This window comes from Arachis hypogaea, chromosome 11 (genome assembly GCF_003086295.3).
Source record: "Arachis hypogaea cultivar Tifrunner chromosome 11, arahy.Tifrunner.gnm2.J5K5, whole genome shotgun sequence".
NCBI classification, from domain to species: Eukaryota; Viridiplantae; Streptophyta; class Magnoliopsida; order Fabales; family Fabaceae; genus Arachis; species Arachis hypogaea.
Window position 1 is genome coordinate 60,968,022 of NC_092046.1, and position 18,325 is coordinate 60,986,346.

At 39.4% G+C, this 18,325-nt stretch overlaps 1 non-coding gene across 1 annotated transcript; it reads left to right on the top strand.

The window, feature by feature from the left end:
- Positions 1–16,828: 16,828 nt before the first annotated feature.
- LOC112725947 (small nucleolar RNA R71) lies at positions 16,829–16,932 on the top strand. Its single transcript, XR_003165024.1, has one exon. It is a non-coding gene; the product is annotated as a small nucleolar RNA R71 (small nucleolar RNA).
- Positions 16,933–18,325: the final 1,393 nt, after the last annotated feature.

The window sequence follows — 18,325 nt, forward strand, 5'->3', positions numbered from 1 at the left end:
ACCATATGCCAATTTATTGAATTTAAACAAAACAAAGAATGAAAACAAAGCAGAGAAGAGAAATTATACCTACGGTTGACATGTTGTTCACTTTCTTCCTCTTCTTCCAGTTTGTTAAGAGGAATGACTTCAAGAGAGGAGAAGATTCAGCTATTGCCCCCTGTCTTGGTTTCCTCTCAGCAAGCTTTCTTTTGTACATGGCTTGATTGAGCTTGCTTGCTATTGGTCCAGGGGTTGGATTGCTTGTGGTTGACCTCCTCTTGAATGTTGTCCTTGGTAGCTTGGTCACAATCCTCTTCTTGGTGCTTTTGTTAATTGCCTTCACTTCTTTGAATCCAAGTCTTGGTGGTTGTGTGATTGTTGGAGTCTTCTTTTCATCAAGAGTCTCTTGTATTGGTGGTTCCATGAGCCCTTCCTTCATGTGATTTTCTGCTTCACTTGAGTGTGAATTCTCTGGAATGACTTCCTCACTTTCTTGCTCCTCCACTCCTTTCTTTGCACTCAACATTTGCTTTAATAGCTCTTTCATGGAGGAGGTTTGTTGATCTTCCCAAGCTTTCTTCATCTCCTCTTCATACCTTTCAATCATGGATTCAAGTGTTGAGGCATTTTGGTCCAGGGAGGTTTGTGAGAGTTGTGAGTGTTCAGGTTCTTTTGTCACCTCAAGTGCAGTTTCATTTTCAACTATTTCCACTACCTCTTTCTTTTTCACTAAAAATTCACTTGACTCAGTAGCCTCTTCCTTTTTTGCAATTTCACTTGACACAGGGACCTTGTGTTCTTGTTTTTCCATTTCCTCCTTCCTTGCATTCAATAATTTGCCTAACTGTACTTCCATGTTTTTGAGGGAGTTCTCTTGTTCTTTCTGGTATTTCTCTTTCTCCTCCGCAATTCTTTTGAGCATGGACTCAAGATTTGAGAGTCTTTGGTTCATGGAAGTTTGTGTGGGTGGTGAGTTTTGGCAAGGATTTTGTGTGGAGACAAAGTCCAGTGATGAAGAATTTTCAGATGAAAAACTAGAAGGTGAGGTTGGAAAATTTTGTATAAGTGAATTGATAGTACGTTCGAGTGAAGATGGCTCTTGATAAGTGGAATATGGCCTCTCAAATGTTTTCTGGTTTTGCTCCCCCCAACCATCATTAGAATAGCAACTTGCATCATTTTGTGGTGGAGGAAGATATCCCATATGATTTTCTTGCTCATCTTGTGTCTCTGAAGCAAATCTCCATGAATTGGAGTGCTCAGAATGTGTATTCTCTTGGTGATATTCCCAGCCACCATTAGAGATTGGTGATGGTGGGTAATATCCCATAAAATTTGTTTGATCATAAGATGAGTTGAACTCCATTTGAATTTTGTAAAACACAACACCAAATAAAATTGAAATTCATGTTTCAGATGATATTTGCTTAGTGAGGCAAAAACACAAACACCTTGGTTTCAAGAACAAAAACAAAGAAAATGCTTAATCTAGACTTCTCACCCACTTAATCATTGTTGATCTAAATCAATCCCCGGCAACGGCGCCAAAAACTTGATGTGTATTTTTTGTGGAAAACGAAAAATGAATTCCAAACACACAAATCTCACCGGCAAGTATACCGGGTCGCATCAAGTAATAAAACTCACGTGAGTGAGGTCGATTCCACAGGGATTGATGGATCAAGCAACTTTAGTGGGTGATTAGTTTAGTCAAGCTAACATTGAAGTGAATTGTGAGAAATTGTAGCCAACAGAAAATAAATGACAATGAATTTAGAGTTGTAGAATGTAAATTGGCAAGTAACTTAAAGAACAAGAAAGTAAAATAGCTGAAACTTAAATTGCAAGAAAAGTAAATTGCATGAAAAGTAAAGGGGCTGAGGTGCTGAAAATTAAATAGAGCAATATATCAGAATTCAAAACTCTTGCAGCAAGCTTAAATTGCAGGAAAGTAAATTGGGAGCAATGTAAACAGAGAAGCAAAATTGCAGTGAATTAGAACTTAGAGCAATTGCAGAGGAATTTAAAATTGTGCAGGAAATGTAAATGAGATTTGCAGCAGGCTTAATGTAAATTGAATTGAGGAACCGAACAGAAAATGAAATGCAGCTCAATTGCAAAATCTAAATGAGAAGTTGAAGATCTCAGGAAATCAATGAGACTAGAAAACAAGTATAGATCTCAATTCCTTCCTTGATCCGCTAGCAAACAAGATGCAGGAAAATTAAAGATGAAAGCGATGAAACGAACTTTGATTCAAATCACAATTCACTTGAAAGTTTGCAGAAGAAGAAAACAGAGAGAATTCTCAAGGTGAGATTGAAACAGAATTTCTTCAATTCTCAACCCAAGATTCAAAACAAAAAGAAAAACTAAAGAGAGAGAGTTCTGTATTCCTAATGCTCCCTAGTGGAGCTCGCCCCCCCAATACAATGAAACAGATGCCTATTTATAGGCATTTTTACAAAATGAAAATGAAATTCAAAACAAATTACAATTAAAATAAAATTTCTATTCTAACTATCTCTTGTGCCTTTGAGTGGTGTCAATTGGGCCCTTGCTCTTGATGGAATTGGGTTGAAGATACCCTCTGTTGATTGCTCTTGGAGTTGGAGAGAAACCCATTTGTGAACCGGGCCATGAACCAGAAAAGCTTGAGTAAAAGTTTGAGGTCAAACTTTTACTCAAACTTTTTATATCAGCTAACATTCCTTGCTGCCATCCACGTTTGAGCCAAAGTTTGAGGTCAAACTTTGAGCCAAACGTGGATCCCTTTTGTATGCTTCTTAGGGGCTACTTTGTCCTCTTGTCACGTTGCAAATTTTATGCCCAATATAGACTATTATATATGGTTGGAAAGCTATGAATGCCATCTTTCTAACTCACTTGGAATCATCTCAATTGGACATCTACAACTCAAGTTATGAACCTTTGAAGAGGACAAGGTCGCTGGCTTTGGTGTGCAGCGTTTGAGGCGACGTTTGCCTCAAACGTGGTCGAAAACGCCAGATTTTGGAGACTTAAACACATTGTTCACCCCATACTATTATACATTGTTGGAAAGCCCTGAATGTCTACTTTCCAATGCCGTTGGAAGCGCATCATTTGGAGTTCCACAGCTCGAGTTATACTCCGTCGAAGGTGCAGAGGTCAGTTGGCCTCACTGCAAGTTGCCATCATGTTCGTTTATGCACATTTCGGGGCAGTTTTCTCCCTCAATTTTAGTGTCCACCATGCAGTGCCATATATGCTTGGAAAGCTCTTGATTCCTACTTTCCATTGCATTTTGAATCACCTCATTTGGAGCTCTGTAGCTCAAGTTATTCTTGTTGGAAGTATACCCCTTATATGCCTTGTGGCGCCAACGTTTGCCAAAAAGCTTGAGGCAAACGTTGGCGCAAGCTTTTCTCCCCTGGGTATGTTGGTGTGGCGCCAACGTTTGAGCAAAAGTTTGACCTCAAACGTTGGCGCAAGCTTTTTCCTCCAGGGTGTTGATTTTGTGATGCCAACGTTTGCCAAAAAGTTTGAGGCAAACGTTGGCTCAAGCTTTTTTCCCAAAAGTTTGAGCTAAAGTTTGAGGCAAACTTTGGCTCAAACTTTTTGTTCTCTCTTGCTCTTAACCATTCCTTCTTCCTTCAACCTTCTTCAAAACTCTTTTCACCTATCATCAATCAACCAAACACATCAAAGCTATGCTCAAAATCATGAGTTTGTTATTCTTTCATAATATATGACAATTATAGCATAAAATCTCATGAAATTGCATTAATTCATCCATGGTTGATTGAATCAAAGAAAACATGAAAATCTACCCAATTGGCTTGCTTATGGCTCAAGAAAGTGCATAAAACCTATTGAAAACAAATGAAAAGCATAGAAAAATATGACATGTTGGCATGTCATCAGGCGCCATTTTGATGAACGGGATTTTTTGACGGTCTAGAATTTCACAATTGAAATCTCGTTGTAAAGTATAGTTTCTAAACTAATCAATAATCCTTTCATACAAAAGATTGTTTGTCACTAAAATAAACCCCTAAATTTATAAACCGAAGTATTCAAACCTCGGGTCGTTCTCCCTAAGAATTACAATAGAGTGTTTTGTTATTGGTTATGGAGTATATTTTGGGGTTTTTAGGATAAGAAACAAGAAATGTAAATGACAATGAAAATAAACTAACAACTAAAAAGGTCTTGGCAAGGTTTGGTGGTCAAGGATCTCTATCCTAATCACTAACCACAACATGAGAATTGGCAAGGATCAACCCCATTAAATCATCCTCTAACTAATAAATAAAAGTCAAATGAGCTATGTCAATCCAAGTCCATAAGTCCTAGTTCTACACCAAATCAATTAGTGAGATCTAGCGTTAATGGCTCCCAATCGTCAATCACTTGGACATTAGTAACTCAAGAGTTCCTAAGTTACCTTCCCAAGCCAAGAGCATAAAATTCTACTCTAAAATCCAACCAAGCATTTTATCAAACACTTGGAAGGCATAAAAAGAAAGCATAGTAAAAATTGCAAGGAAAGTAAATCTACACTACTCAATTGCAAGGAAATTAACAACAACAATTCAATTAAGCAATAAAGGAACATGAATCATAAATTGCATTAAAATGAAAATGGAAAAAACAAAAGTGCATCAATATAAAAGTAGAGAATTACATGAATTAAAAGCAAAACTAGAGAGAAGAAAGGTAGAAGAAGAATAATTATAAAGAGAAAAATAAATCAAAGCATGAAATTAATCTAGATCTAAGAAGTCCTAACCTAGATCTAACCTACTCCTAATTTTAGAGAGAAGAAAGAGCTTCTCTCTCTAGAAACTAACTTTACCTCCAAAACTAATCTCAAGTGTGTAATGTATGTCATCCCTCTTCAAACCTTGGGTTAAATAGCATCAGAAATGAGTTGGATTGGGCCCACAAGGCTTCTAAAATCGCTGGCCACGAATTGCATTAAGTGAACCATGTGCAACCACCGGCGTGTACGTGTACTATGCATGTGCGCTCCTATAAACACGATGCAACTATAGCAAATTTTATATCATTTTGAAGCCCCGGATGTTAGCTTTCTAACGCAACTAGAACTGCATCATTTGGACCTCTGTAGCTCAAGTTATGGTTGATTAAATGCGAAGAGGTCGGCTTGACAGCTTTTGTGATTCCTTCATTTCTTCATGAGTTCTCCATTTTTACATGCTTTTCCTTCATTCCCTTGATCTAATCTTTACCTTCTAGATCTGAAATCACTTAACAAACATATCAAGGCATCTAATAGAATCAAGGTGAATTAAATTTAGCTATTTTAAGACCTAAAAAGCATGTGTTCACTGTTAAGCACAATTAAGGGAGAAGTTATAAAACCATGCTATTTCATTGGATAAATGGGAAAAAGGTTGACAAAATTCCCTAAATTCAACTCAAGATAAACCCTCCAAATGGGGTTTATCAGTATCACATTCTTCTTGCTAATGATCTTATAATAGTGCTCCTCATGAGCCTTAGTGTAAAACCAATGGAGTTCATGTGGGATTAGAGGGAGCCTTTTCCTTCCTCTTTCTTGAAGAGGACTCTCCAACTTTTGGTGCCATAGGGAGTGTGAGAAAAATGAAAAACAGAGCGCCCCAACACCAAACTTAAAGCTTTTGCTCATCCTAGGGAAAACAGAAGAAAGAATAGAAATATAGAGGGAGAGACAAAATGGAGAATTGAAGAGCAGAATGAAAAGGTGAGGAGAGGTTTGAATTAAAGTAGTATTTATAGGGGAGGGGGAATTCAATTTCGGTTATGGGGGTGGAAAAAGATGGAGTGAATTTTTTATTGATGGGGATATGATATGAAAAGATATGAGTAGGATATGAGGAGATATGGTATGAAAATAATTGGGACATAGATAATTTGATGGGTGAGAATGAGTAGTGGAAGAGGAGGGAGCGGAGAATATCAAAAGGATGTGATATGAAAAGATATGAAAGGGAACTAGTAAGATATGGTATGAGATTTAGCTCCTTTGGTGGCATTAAACGCCACCTTAGGCATTCAGCGCCCAATGTGGGGATGGCTCTGTCCCCCTATGGCGTTAAACGCCAATCCCTTTTTTTTGTGGCGTTAAACGCCCATGATGGGCGGGAAATGCCCTAAGTGGGTAGGGTTTGGATTGGAACGCCTAATTGGGGCGTTAAATCCCCATGCACAGCTCCCTTGCAGGCGCTAAACGCCTTCCCTGGTGTTTAGCGCGCAATTTTCTTTCAGCTTTAGAGTGTTCTGTTCTTCCCTTTGTGTCCTTCTATCCCTGTTCTAAGCTTTGCACATGATCACAAACCAGATTAAACCTAGAAAAATATGAAGATCAGTAAACACCAAGCTAAAGTAAAACTGAAATTAACACAGAAATAAACCAAAGGATACTTAAGATTGGGTTGCCTCCCAACAAGCGCTTCTTTACTGTCATTAGCTTGACATTCATATCTACTATGTCAGTAGATCGGTGGATCTCTGGTGATCAATCTCGTCTCCAGGATAATGTTTTACCCGCTAACCATTGATTATGAATTTGCCACCTAAATTCCCATCTTGGAGTTCGACATGACCATAGGGTGACATTCCAGTGACCACAAAGGGTCCTGACCACCTAGACTTAAGCTTCTCGGGAAAGAGCCTGAGCTGAGAGTTGAATAGTAAAACCTTCTGGCCAGGCTCAAATACTCTTGAAGCCATCTTCTTATCATGCCACTTTTGGCTTTTTCTTTTTATAGTTTTCCATTTTCATAAGCAGAGTGCCTGAACTCATCAAGCTCGTTCAGTTGGAGCAGCCTTTTCTCTCCTGCGGTCCTGGCATCAAAGTTTAGGAACTTTGTTGCCCAATATGCTCGGTGCTCCAACTCCACTAGCAGATGACAAGCCTTACCATAGACTAACTGATATGGAAACATTCTAATAGGGGTCTTGAAGGATGTCTTGTACACCCAGAGAGCATCATCAAGTCTCATTGTCCAGTCATTTTTTAAGGTGCTCACTGTCTTCTATAAGATCCTTTTGGGGTTGGAAATGCGATTCCACACGAAAACGCACCGGCAAGTATACCGGGTCGCATCAAGTAGTAATTACTCACAAGAGTGAGGTCGATCCCACGAGGATTGATGGATTGAGCAATTTTAGTTAGGTGTTGAATTTAGTTAAGCGAACAGTTGAGGAATGGAGTGATTTTGAGTGACAGAAGCTAAATTGCAAGTAAATAGAAGTGCAGAATGTAAATTGAGCAGAAAAATAGAGTGCAGAAGGTAAATTGACTGAATCTAAAGATGCAGAAAAGGTAAATTGCATGTAACTTAAAGAATAAGGAAGTAAAAGAGCTGAAACTTAAATTGCAAGAAAAGTAAATTGCAAAAACTTAAAATGCAAGAAATGTAAATTACTGAATCTCAATTGCTGAGAAATGTAAATTACTTGAAGAGTAAATGGGATTTGGGTGCTGGGATTTAGAATTTAACAAGAAAATGTAAATTGAAGCAAATCAGAAAGCTATTAGATGAAGGGATTCAATTCAGTAGCACAACAAAAAGGAAAAATTGCTTGAAGAAACAAAGAGTAAGAAAACTTGATTCAATTATGAAATTCTTAAAGAGAAATTGAAGATCGAAGAAGAGAAATGAGATTAGAAAGCAGATCTAGATCTCAATTTCTCTCTTGATTAAGCAGAAAGTAATTTCAGAAGAAATGAAAAGAAAACAGTAAAGAAACTTATATCCAATTCTCCAATCCCCAAAACAGAAAAGTAAAAGTCGCAAAAGAAAGAAATTAAAAACAAAAAACTAAACTCAGATCCAATCCTTAGAATAATTGAGAAGAGAGGTAAAAGATAATTCTCAACATGGAATCAATGAAGCTCTTCAATCTCAATTCAAACTCCAAGAACAGATAGTGAAAGTTTCAGAAGAAAAGAAAATGCAGAAAGAAAACTAGATCCAAATTCCCAAATTCCAAAGTCAGAACAATTCAAATCAAAGTGAAAACTAAAATGGAGCTCAAGGTCCAAAGGTAAAAAGATCCTCTACAAATCAAATTAACTCCTATTTATACACTTTCTATTTTTGGTTTCAGAATTTGGAATGGGCTTTTCAGGTTGATGAAGAAGTGGATCTAAGATGGCCTTCATTGAAAATGGTCATGGGTGCACTTGTGATGCACGGAAAACTTGTCTCTCAACAATCTCCCTTCGGCAAGTGTACGAATTCGTCGTCAAGTAAAAACTCACAATAGAGTGAGGTCGAATCCCACAGGGATTGATTGATCAAGCAACTTTAATTAGAAGAATGTTCTAGTTGAGCGATTCCAGAATTTGGGTTGAGAGTTGCAGAAAATAAAATGGCAGGAATGTAAATAACAGAAAAGTAAATGCTAGAATTAAAGGACTGGAAGTAAATGACTGAAAATAAATTGCAGAATTGTAAATGGGAATGGGGGATTTGCTCATAAAAGTAAATGGCAGAAATTAAAGAGAATGGGTAAGATCAGAGATGAGAGTTCATTGGGCTTAGGAGATGTTGCAATTCTCCGGATCAAGTTCATTTTCATCTCTTCCTCAATCAATGCACTCATTGATCTCCTTGGCAATCTTAAGTGATTGAATTCAATTCTTGCAATTCAATCTCTCAAATCTTGATCAATAGCCAATTCCTTGGTCAATTACTCATGAGAAGAGATGAAGTATGGTCACTGATTATACCACATGCATTTCCCAAACAATATTGAGAGGGTTACAGTCACATACCCATCCAAACCCAATTTGGTCCAGCATGAGAAAGCATTTCTAGCTTGATCTCTTCATTCCTCTTCAAGGTTCAAAAGAGATCCAAGTTTGAATAGCTTCTCTTCCAAGATAACTACTCAATTGGATAAGATCGAAAGCTTTCAAGTAAAATCAAGAGGAAAGATAGAAGAAGAAAATGAAAATTAGTATTGATCCATCAAATTACAACAGAGCTCCCTAACCCAATGAAAGGGGTTTAGTTGTTCATAGCTCTTGAAAATGAAAACAAAGATGGAGAATACATCTAAACTAGAAATTGCAAAGAAAGTAAAATACAGAGAGTGTTCTTCAGCCTCCGAACTCTTTTACAATTCAAAGCTACTCCTATATATACTACTCTTCTCAGCTTCTAGTTATCTTCAAGTCTTGGGCCTTTGGATCTTGAGTTTGAAGCAGTTCCTTTATTTATTTGGGCTTGGCTTTACTTGCAGAGAGAAAGTGCGAGTGGGCAGAGACTTAAGTCAGGGCGTAGGAGTGTTAATATTTAGTGAAAATCAAGTTCGGGACGTTAGTGACACTTAACATTGTCACTAACGTTCCAATGCACCCCTTTTGCCTCCCGTTAAAACCCACGTTAACTAGGTTAACGTGGCTTTTAACGTTGCCTTGTCAACCTTCGAGAACGTTAGTGACACTCAACATTGTCACTAACGTTCCAGTGTGCCCCTTCTTGCTTCACGTTAAAGCTCACGTTAACTAGATTAACGTGGCTTCTAACGTGGCCTTTGCCATCCTTCGAGAACGTTAGTGACATTCAACATTGTCACTAATGTTCCAATGTGCCCCTAGGTCTCACGTTGGAGTCCACGTTAACTAGGTTAACGTGGCTTCTAACGTGGCCATCTTTTAGCCATCCCAACGTTAGTGACAATGTTGAGTGTCACTAATGTTGGCTCATCCTTCATTTCTCATCGTTAGCTTCCACGTTAACCAAGTTAACGTGAAGTTAACGTGACTCTTGGGGGTTGTGTGGTTGCTTCAACGTTAGTGACAATGTTGAGTGTCACTAACGTTGTCGACAACTCTTCATCTTCTACGTTAGTTCCCACGTTAACCAAGTTAGCGTGGGAGTTAACGTGGTACTTTGCACCATAGGCCAACGTTAGTGACAATGTTGAGTGTCACTAACGTTGGCTTCTCTTCCCCCCTTTAACGTTAGAGGCCACGTTAACTAGGTTAACGTGGCTTCTAACATGGCCACTTATGAGTAATTGCCAACGTTCGTGACAATGTTGAGTGTCACTAACGTTGGCTCAACTTCTCTTCTCCACGTTAGAGTTCACGTTAACTTGGTTAACGTGACTCTCTAACGTGGGCATTGATGGCTTTTTTTTGAGAGTGTTATTGGCAATCACTTTTCTCATTAATCTTGCAAGTTACCTCCCCTTTTCTTGCTTCTTTTGGTCCTGAAATCAAGCAACAAAGTGCATCAAAGCTCTAGTCCAAGTCATGAGTAATGCAACATAATATTTGTCACTAAACTTATGCAAAATCCTCATGAAATCATGTAAAATGCACAATGTATGCTTGAGTCAAGGCATAAGTGAATATTTACCCAAAACTAGCTTATTTCCTAAAGAAATGCATGAAACTAACCTAAAAACAGTAAAGAAAAGGTCAGTAAAACTGGCCAAGATGCCCTGGCATCACAACACCAAACTTAAAGCTTGCTTGTCCCTAAGCAAGTATTGGAACAAGAAAATGATGAATGGAATATCCAGAGGAATGAGTCATTCTTGTGGAAGTCATATTACTGATTTTATGGTGGTTTCATGCATAGCAACTTAGATTCATTCTATTACTGGCTTTCAGACCTTTATCATGTCCCTAAACACTTACTTTGTTTATATCTCATGAGACTTTTATTCATTGATCCTTTTATTGTTATTTCAAGGGTTATTTGTGTTATTTAGGCTAAGTGCTCTGTAAGGGGGCAACTCTTTAAGATAAGCTTTCAGCCAACACTCCTGAACCAGTTGGTTCAAGGTGCTAGGTGTTGAAGCACCCCTAAGGACTTACTCACTCAAGTCTCTCCCCCATACATACACACCACAGGCATTTAGTTTATTTATTTTCTTTTCTTGAGACCTTGGTGTCCAGCACCTCTTTGGGTTACTAAGTGTTCTGTAGTGAAGGTTACTCTTGATAGTGGACTTTCAGCTGATAATCCCGAGTTAGTTAACCCAAGTTACCAAGTGATAAGGCACCCCTAAGAGCTTATTCATCCAAGTAGATCCCTCACACAGGAGCACCACAGACACTTGCCTCAAGTTTAAACTATTGATGCCTAACCTTATTGCTTACTCTTTTTCTTTTGTTTTTCACTTCCATTGTTCTTTCCCTTTTCTTTCTTAGGATCTTGTTATTATCTTAGTCTCATGAGTATATCCAAAGTCAAGTATTCAGGATAGATAGTTGTCCTCCTAGCCTTGTGGCTGAACCAACTTAGCTAACTTATGACTACCCCAAAGATTCATGAATGCACTTCAACAATATGAACTCTACCCTGGTCTTTTGAAAACAATCATTCTCTTCTTCATTTGATTTAAAAAGGGACAAGCTTACAAGAAAGGGAAGTAATGATGCAGTGACATAAAGACCAGTAATCATGGACCTATTCAGAAGGACAAACTTAAAAGACAGAATTTTTTAAAAAAAGTTCAACTGCAAGTAACTACAAATCAAAAGTGCAATTCGGAACTCCAACTTTCAACAATTCTAAGTACAATGGAATCAGGTAACAATACAACCTTCGGGTGATGATCTCTGGTCCCCCTCTCTCTTTGTCATCCTCCTAGTTTTTGCTACCTCGCTTCTTTGGATGAAGGTGCACCATTTCCTTATAAGATTCCTACAAGGTCACTGAAAGTTGCTTGTTCCCAAAGCACTTGAGACATAGTTAGCTTATATGTATGCTTGTGCCTCTTGAACTCAGTTTGGTGTGTGAACACCAAACTTAGTTCTTTGCCCAGTACACAACATTGCATATATGCAGAGACCCTCATATCTTGTTATCAACAAAGCAATGATCACCTATAGTCTAACTACACCTAAGTGGTTTCTCTTGGTTGGATGGAGCTAGCAATGTTCTTTTGGGAGTGGGGCGTAATTCTAACCAATGTCCTTTAGTGGAACACCAAACTTAGAATTACACCATCACTCTTGGATTGTTCTGGTGTGGAACACCAAACTTAGCTCCATTCAATACAGGGGAAACCACTTGTGACTTTTATTGAAATAAAGATGAAATTGAAACTACCTGAGGTTGGGTTGCCTCCCAACAGAGCGCTCTTTTATCGTCGCTAGCTTGACGAGTTCTTAATTATTTGAGATGGTACTTTACTCTGGGGTCTTCCCCCATGTTGCCCAGATAATGCTTGAGTCTTTGTCCATTCACTGTAAATGTCCTCTTTGAACCTTCATCCGTGATTTCGATATGGCCATATGGTGATACTTTTGTAACCAAGAAAGGTCCGGACCACCTTGACTTGAGTTTCCCTGGGAACAGCCTTAATTTAGAATTGTAAAGGAGTACTTGCTGCCCTTTTTCGAAACTCCTGGGTGCCAAATGCATGTCATGTTTTCTTTTTGCCTTCTCTTTATACATCTTAGTGTTTTCATAGGCTTGTGACCTGAATTCCTCCATCTCTTGCAGCTGCAAGATTCTTTTTGCACCAGCAGCAATGCTGTCAAAATTTAGTATCTTGATAGCCCAAAGAGCTTTATGTTCCAGCTCCAGTGGTAAATGACAAGCTTTTCCATAGACTAATTGATATGGAGACATTCCAAGTGGGGTTTTGAATGCTGTTCTGTATGCCCACAGAGCATCATCCAACTTCTTCGACCAATCCTTTCTAGATGCGCCCACAGTCTTTTCCAGGATCCTCTTCAGCTCTCTGTTGGATATCTCAGTTTGCCCACTTGTTTGAGGATGGTAAGGTGTGGCTACTTTGTGTTTTACCCCATATCGTAAGAGGAGAGCTTCTAGTGGTTTGTTACAAAAGTGGCTCCCTCCATCACTGATGAGGGCTCTTGGGACTCCAAACCGGCTAAAGATATTCTTCCTGAGGAAGTTCATGACTACCTTGTTATCATTAGTTGGGGTTGCAATAGCCTCTACCCACTTGGAAACATAATCTACTGCTACCAGGATGTAATTGTTTGCATATGAGGTTGGGAATGGTCCCATGAAATCAATTCCCCACACATCAAACAGTTCAAGTTCCAAGATGAAATTTTGTGGCATGGCGTTTCTTTTGGGCAGGTTTTCAGATCTTTGGCATTCATTGCAGCTTTTTACTAGCTCTTTGGCATCCTTGAAAAGAGTGGGCCAAAAGAATCTGCTTTGTAACACCTTTGCTGCAGTTCTGTCCCCTCCAAAGTGCCCGCCATAGCATGAACCGTGGCAGTTCCACAGGACTTCTCTCCCTTCCTCTTCCGAGACACATCTTCTAAGAATTCCATCTGAACATTTCTTGAAGAGATATGGCTCGTCCCAGACAAAGTATTTTGCATCATTCATGAGCTTCCTCTTTTGATGTTTATTGATCCCTGGGGTAATGCTCCAGTTGCCTTGAAATTTGCAATATCTACGAACCATGGTGCTTTATGAACTGTCATCAACTGCTCATCAGGGAAGAGCTCGTTAACATTTGTATCATTTTCTCCACCTTGATCATGAGGGATTCTAGATAAGTGATCTGCCACCTTGTTCTCCACTCCCTTCTTGTCTCTGATTTCAATATTGAATTCCTGCAACAGTAAGATCCACCTTATTAGTCTTGGCTTCGATTCTTGCTTGGCAAACAAATATTTAAGTGTTGTGTGATCTGTAAAAATGATCACTTTAGCACCAATGAGGTATGATCTAAATTTGTCAAATGCAAAAACTATTGCTAGCAACTCCTTTTCAGTAGTGGTATAATTTCTTTGAGTTTCATTAAGGACTTTGCTAGCATAGTATATCACACGAACTAGGTTATCTTTCCTTTTTCCTAACACTGCCCCAACTGCAAAATCAGATGCATCGCACATCAATTCAAATGGTAGGTTCCAATCAGGTGGGGAAATGATAGGAGCAGAGGATAACCTCATTTTCAAATGTGTAAATTCTAGCATGCAGGTTTCATCAAAGATGAATGGTGTATCAGACACAAGGAGATTGCTTAAGGGCTTGGCTATCTTTGAAAAATCTTTAATAAATCTTCTGTAAAAACCGGCATGCCCTAAAAAACTTCTAATTGCCTTGACATCACTGGGTGGGGGTAGTTTTTTCAATAAGTTCCACTTTAGCTCTATCAACCTCAATGCCTTGGTGAGAGACTTTGTGACCAAGGACTATTCCCCTGTCACCATGAAGTGGCATTTTTCCCAGTTCAAGACCAAATTGGTCTCTTGGCATCTTTTCAATACCAAGGCGAGGTGATGTAGGCAACTAGGAAAATAATCTCTGAATACCGAGAAATCATCCATAAAAACTTCAATGAATTTTTCTATCATATCTGAAAAGATAGAAAGCATGCAGCGTTGGAAAGTTGCAGGGGCATTACATAATCCAAATGGCATGCGCCTATAGGCAAGCACTCCATACGGACAGGTAAATGAGGTTTTCTCTTGGTCTCTTGGATCAACCACTATTTGGTTATATCCTGAATAACCGTTGAGAAAACAATAATATGCGTGCCCTGCAAGTCTTTCCAACATCTGATCCATGAATGGAAGGGGAAAATGGTCCTTTCGTGTAGCTTCATTGAGTTTCCTGTAGTCTATGCACATCCGCCATCCTGTGACGGTCCTTGTAGGTATGAGCTCATTCTTCTCATTGGTAACCACCGTGATCCCTCCCTTCTTTGGCACAACATGTATGGGGCTAACCCAAGGGCTATTCGAAATTGGGTATATGACTCCTCCTTGCCAAAGCTTCATAACCTCTTTCTGTACCACTTTCTTCATGATTGGGTTCAGCCTTCTTTGGGATTGAATGGATGGCTTGGCATCATCTTCCAACAGTATTTTATGCATGCATATGGCTGAACTGATTCCCTTCAAGTCAGCAAGGGTCCATCCAATGGCATCTTTATGCTCCCGCAGCACCTTGAGTAGCTCGTCCTCTTGATCTTGACTGAGGGATGAATTTATGATCACTGGGTAGTTTTCATTTTCTCCTAGATATGCATATTTGAGAGTGGGTGGCAATGCTTTGAGTTCAAGTTTGGGTGCTTCTGATTTTTCGCTCCCTTCCTTTGGTGCATCTGGTATATGTGTTTCTGTTGTAGCTACCTCTTCACTTGATTCAGATTCTTCCTCCACCAATCTCTCGTTCTCTTCAGGTTCATCTTCTTCAAAATTCTCCTGCACTTCATCCTCAAGTGCATCTAACCTCATGCATTCCCCCAATTGTTCCGGTGGATAACTCATGGCCTTGAACACATTGAATGTCATCTTTTCATTGTGTAATCTAAGGGTGAGGTCACCTTTTTGAACATCAATGACAGCTCCAGCAGTGGCCAAGAATGGCCTTCCCAAAATGATGGAGGTTTTGGCGTCTTCCTGCATGTCCAGCACCACAAAATCTGCTGGGAATATGAAATCTCCTACTTTTACTAGCAAATCCTCCACTATCCCGTGAGGGAATTTGAACGATCGGTCTGCCAGTTGTAGAGCCATTTTTGTTGGTTTAGCCTCCTCAATTTTCATCTTTCTCATCATAGCTACTGACATCAAATTGATGCTGGCCCCTAAGTCACAAAGAGCCTTTTCTACTGTGATTTCTCCTATAATGCAAGGGATCTGAAAACTCCCAGGATCCTTCAGTTTCTGAGGTAGTTTATGCTGAATGATAGCACTGCACTCTTCAGTTAGTATCATAGTCTCATTGTTCTTCCAGCTTCTCTTCTTAGTCATTAGCTCCTTCAAAAACTTGGCATAAGTGGCATTTGTTCTATGGCTTCAGCAAATGGTATGTTGATTTGTAGCTTTTTGAAGATTTCCAAAAATCTCAAGAACTGGTTGTCATCTTCCTTTTTCTTCAATAGCTAGGGGTATGGAGCTCTTGAGACGTTGAGTTGGGGTATCTTTTTCTCTTTCTGCAAACTTGGCGTGGGGGGTTGCATTCCATGTTGCTCCTTTTCCTTTTCAATTGAGCTTTCTTCTAGTGGTTTTTGGGTATGTTCCTTCAGTTCCTTTCCACTCCTAAGTGTGATAGCTTGACACTCCTCCCTTTTGCTTGAATGAGCATCATAGCAAAAATTGTGGTTCGGAAGCTACTTAAAAAGATAGCTGATTTGTGTCTCCAGTTTTGTGATGGCAGCATTTTGATTCTGCATGTTTGACTGCACTTCCTCTCTGAATACTTTACTGTCTTGAATGTCTCTGCATATTCCTTCAATGAAGGTTTCGATCTTAGAGAGCTTATCATCAATTGATGAGTGGTTCGGAGTAGACGTGCTATTTTGGTTTTGATAAGTGTGTGAAGAAGTGTTGTTGTGGGGGTGTTGAGATGTCCTCTGGGTGAATTGTTGGTGAGCTGCATTGTTGTTGGAGTTGTAACGTCTCTGGTCTTGGTTTTGATCTTGCTCACTTCCCCACCCAAAGTTCGGGTGATTTCTCCATCCAGGGTTGTAAGTCTTGGAGTATGGATCATAGTTTTTCCTTGGTGAATTCCCAATGTAGTTGGCTTGCTCCTGACTCCCTTCTGCTTCTTGGTTTACTCCTTCTTGTGTTGTTGATGAAGGGGAGATTGCTGCTACTTGGTTCATCTCCATCTTCTTGGTGAGGTCAGCCAGCTGCTGGGTAATGAGCTTGTTTTGGGCCAACAGAGCATCTACATTGTTTAGCTCCATCACTCCTCTTGTGTTCCCTCTTTCGGAAGAATAGAAGTAGTCGTTTTCTGCTACTGTTTCAATAACATCTATGGCTTCCTCAATGGTCTTCTTCTTGTTCAAGGACCCTCCAGATGAATGGTCTACTACCTTCTTTGACTCATAAGAGAGCTCTTCATAGAAAATGTGCAGCTGGACCCATTCGTTGAACATGTCAGGTGGACACCTCCTTGTTAAGTCTTTGAACCTCTCCCATGCTTCATACAGAGTCTCACTATCCTGTTGCCTGAAAGTTTGAACCTCAGCTCTCAGCCTATTGATTCGTTGAGGAGGGTAGAATCTTGCTAAGAATTTGTTCACCACATCCTCCCAAGTTGTCAAGCTCTCCCTTGGGAAGGATTCCAGCCACTTGGCTGCCTTGTCTCTGAGTGAGAAGGGAAATAAGAGCAATCTATAGGCGTCAGGATAAACACCATTAGATTTCACTGTGTCACATATTCTTAGGAAGGTGGTCAAATGTTGGTTGGGATCTTCTTGAACACCTCCTCCAAACGAACAGTTGTTCTGAACAAGGGTGATGAGCTGTGGTTTAAGTTCAAAGTTGTTGGCATGGATTGTTGGCTTTTGGATGCTACTTCCACAATTGCCTGGGTTTGGATTAATGTAAGAGCCCAAAACTCTTCTATCCTCCCCAGCATGATTTGCTCCACCTCCTCTGCCATGGTTGTGAGTCTCTTCTTCATGATGATTTTCCATGTTTTCTTCCATGTTTGGTTCAAAGTATTCCTCAAACTGTTCCTCCTCTTCTTCAGCACCAACTACTCGTTTTTCTTTTGCCTCCCTCCTTAGTCTAAGGAAGGTTCTCTCTGGTTCAGAATTAAAGGAAGTTGAAGCCCCGCTTCTTCTCCCTGTCATACAACCAACAAGTACAAGCAAAGAAAATAGGTGCAGACAGTATTTGTGTCAGAGTTATTGTTAGTTGTGGGTGATGCAATATATCAAACAGTTAGTGGGTTAGCAAACAGAATTGAAAATAACAAAGAAAAACAAAAGAGTAGATGGAGAAGGGAAGAAGTTTAACTAAAACAAAAAGTAAATCACTCAAACAGAAAAATGAAATTCACAAAATAAAATGCTCAATCTAGTGATCTTCCAATCTAATCATTGTTGATGCACAATCAATCCCCGGCAACGGTGCCATAAACTTGATGCGGGGAAAACTTGTCTCTCAACAAATCTTCCTTCGGCAAGTGTACCGAAGTTGTCGTCAAGTAAAAACTCACAATAAAGTGAGGTCGAATCCCACAGGGATTGATTGATCAAGCAACTTTAATTAGAAGAATGTTCTAGTTGAGCGAATCCAGAAATTGGGTTGAGAGTTGCAGAAAATAAAATGGCGGGAATTTAAATAACAGAAAAGTAAATGCTAGAATTAAAGGACTGGAAGTAAATGACTGAAAATAAATTGCAGAATTATAAATGGGAATGGGAGATTTGCTCATAAAAGTAAATCGCAGAAATTAAAGAGAATGGGTAAGATTAGAGATGGGGAGTTCATTGGGCTTAGGAGATGTTGCAATTCTCCGGATCAAGTTCATTTTCATCTCTTCCTCAATCAATGCACTCATTGATCTCCTTGGCAATCTTAAGTGATTGAATTGCAATTCCTTGCAATTCAATCTCTCAAATATTGATCAATAGCCAATTC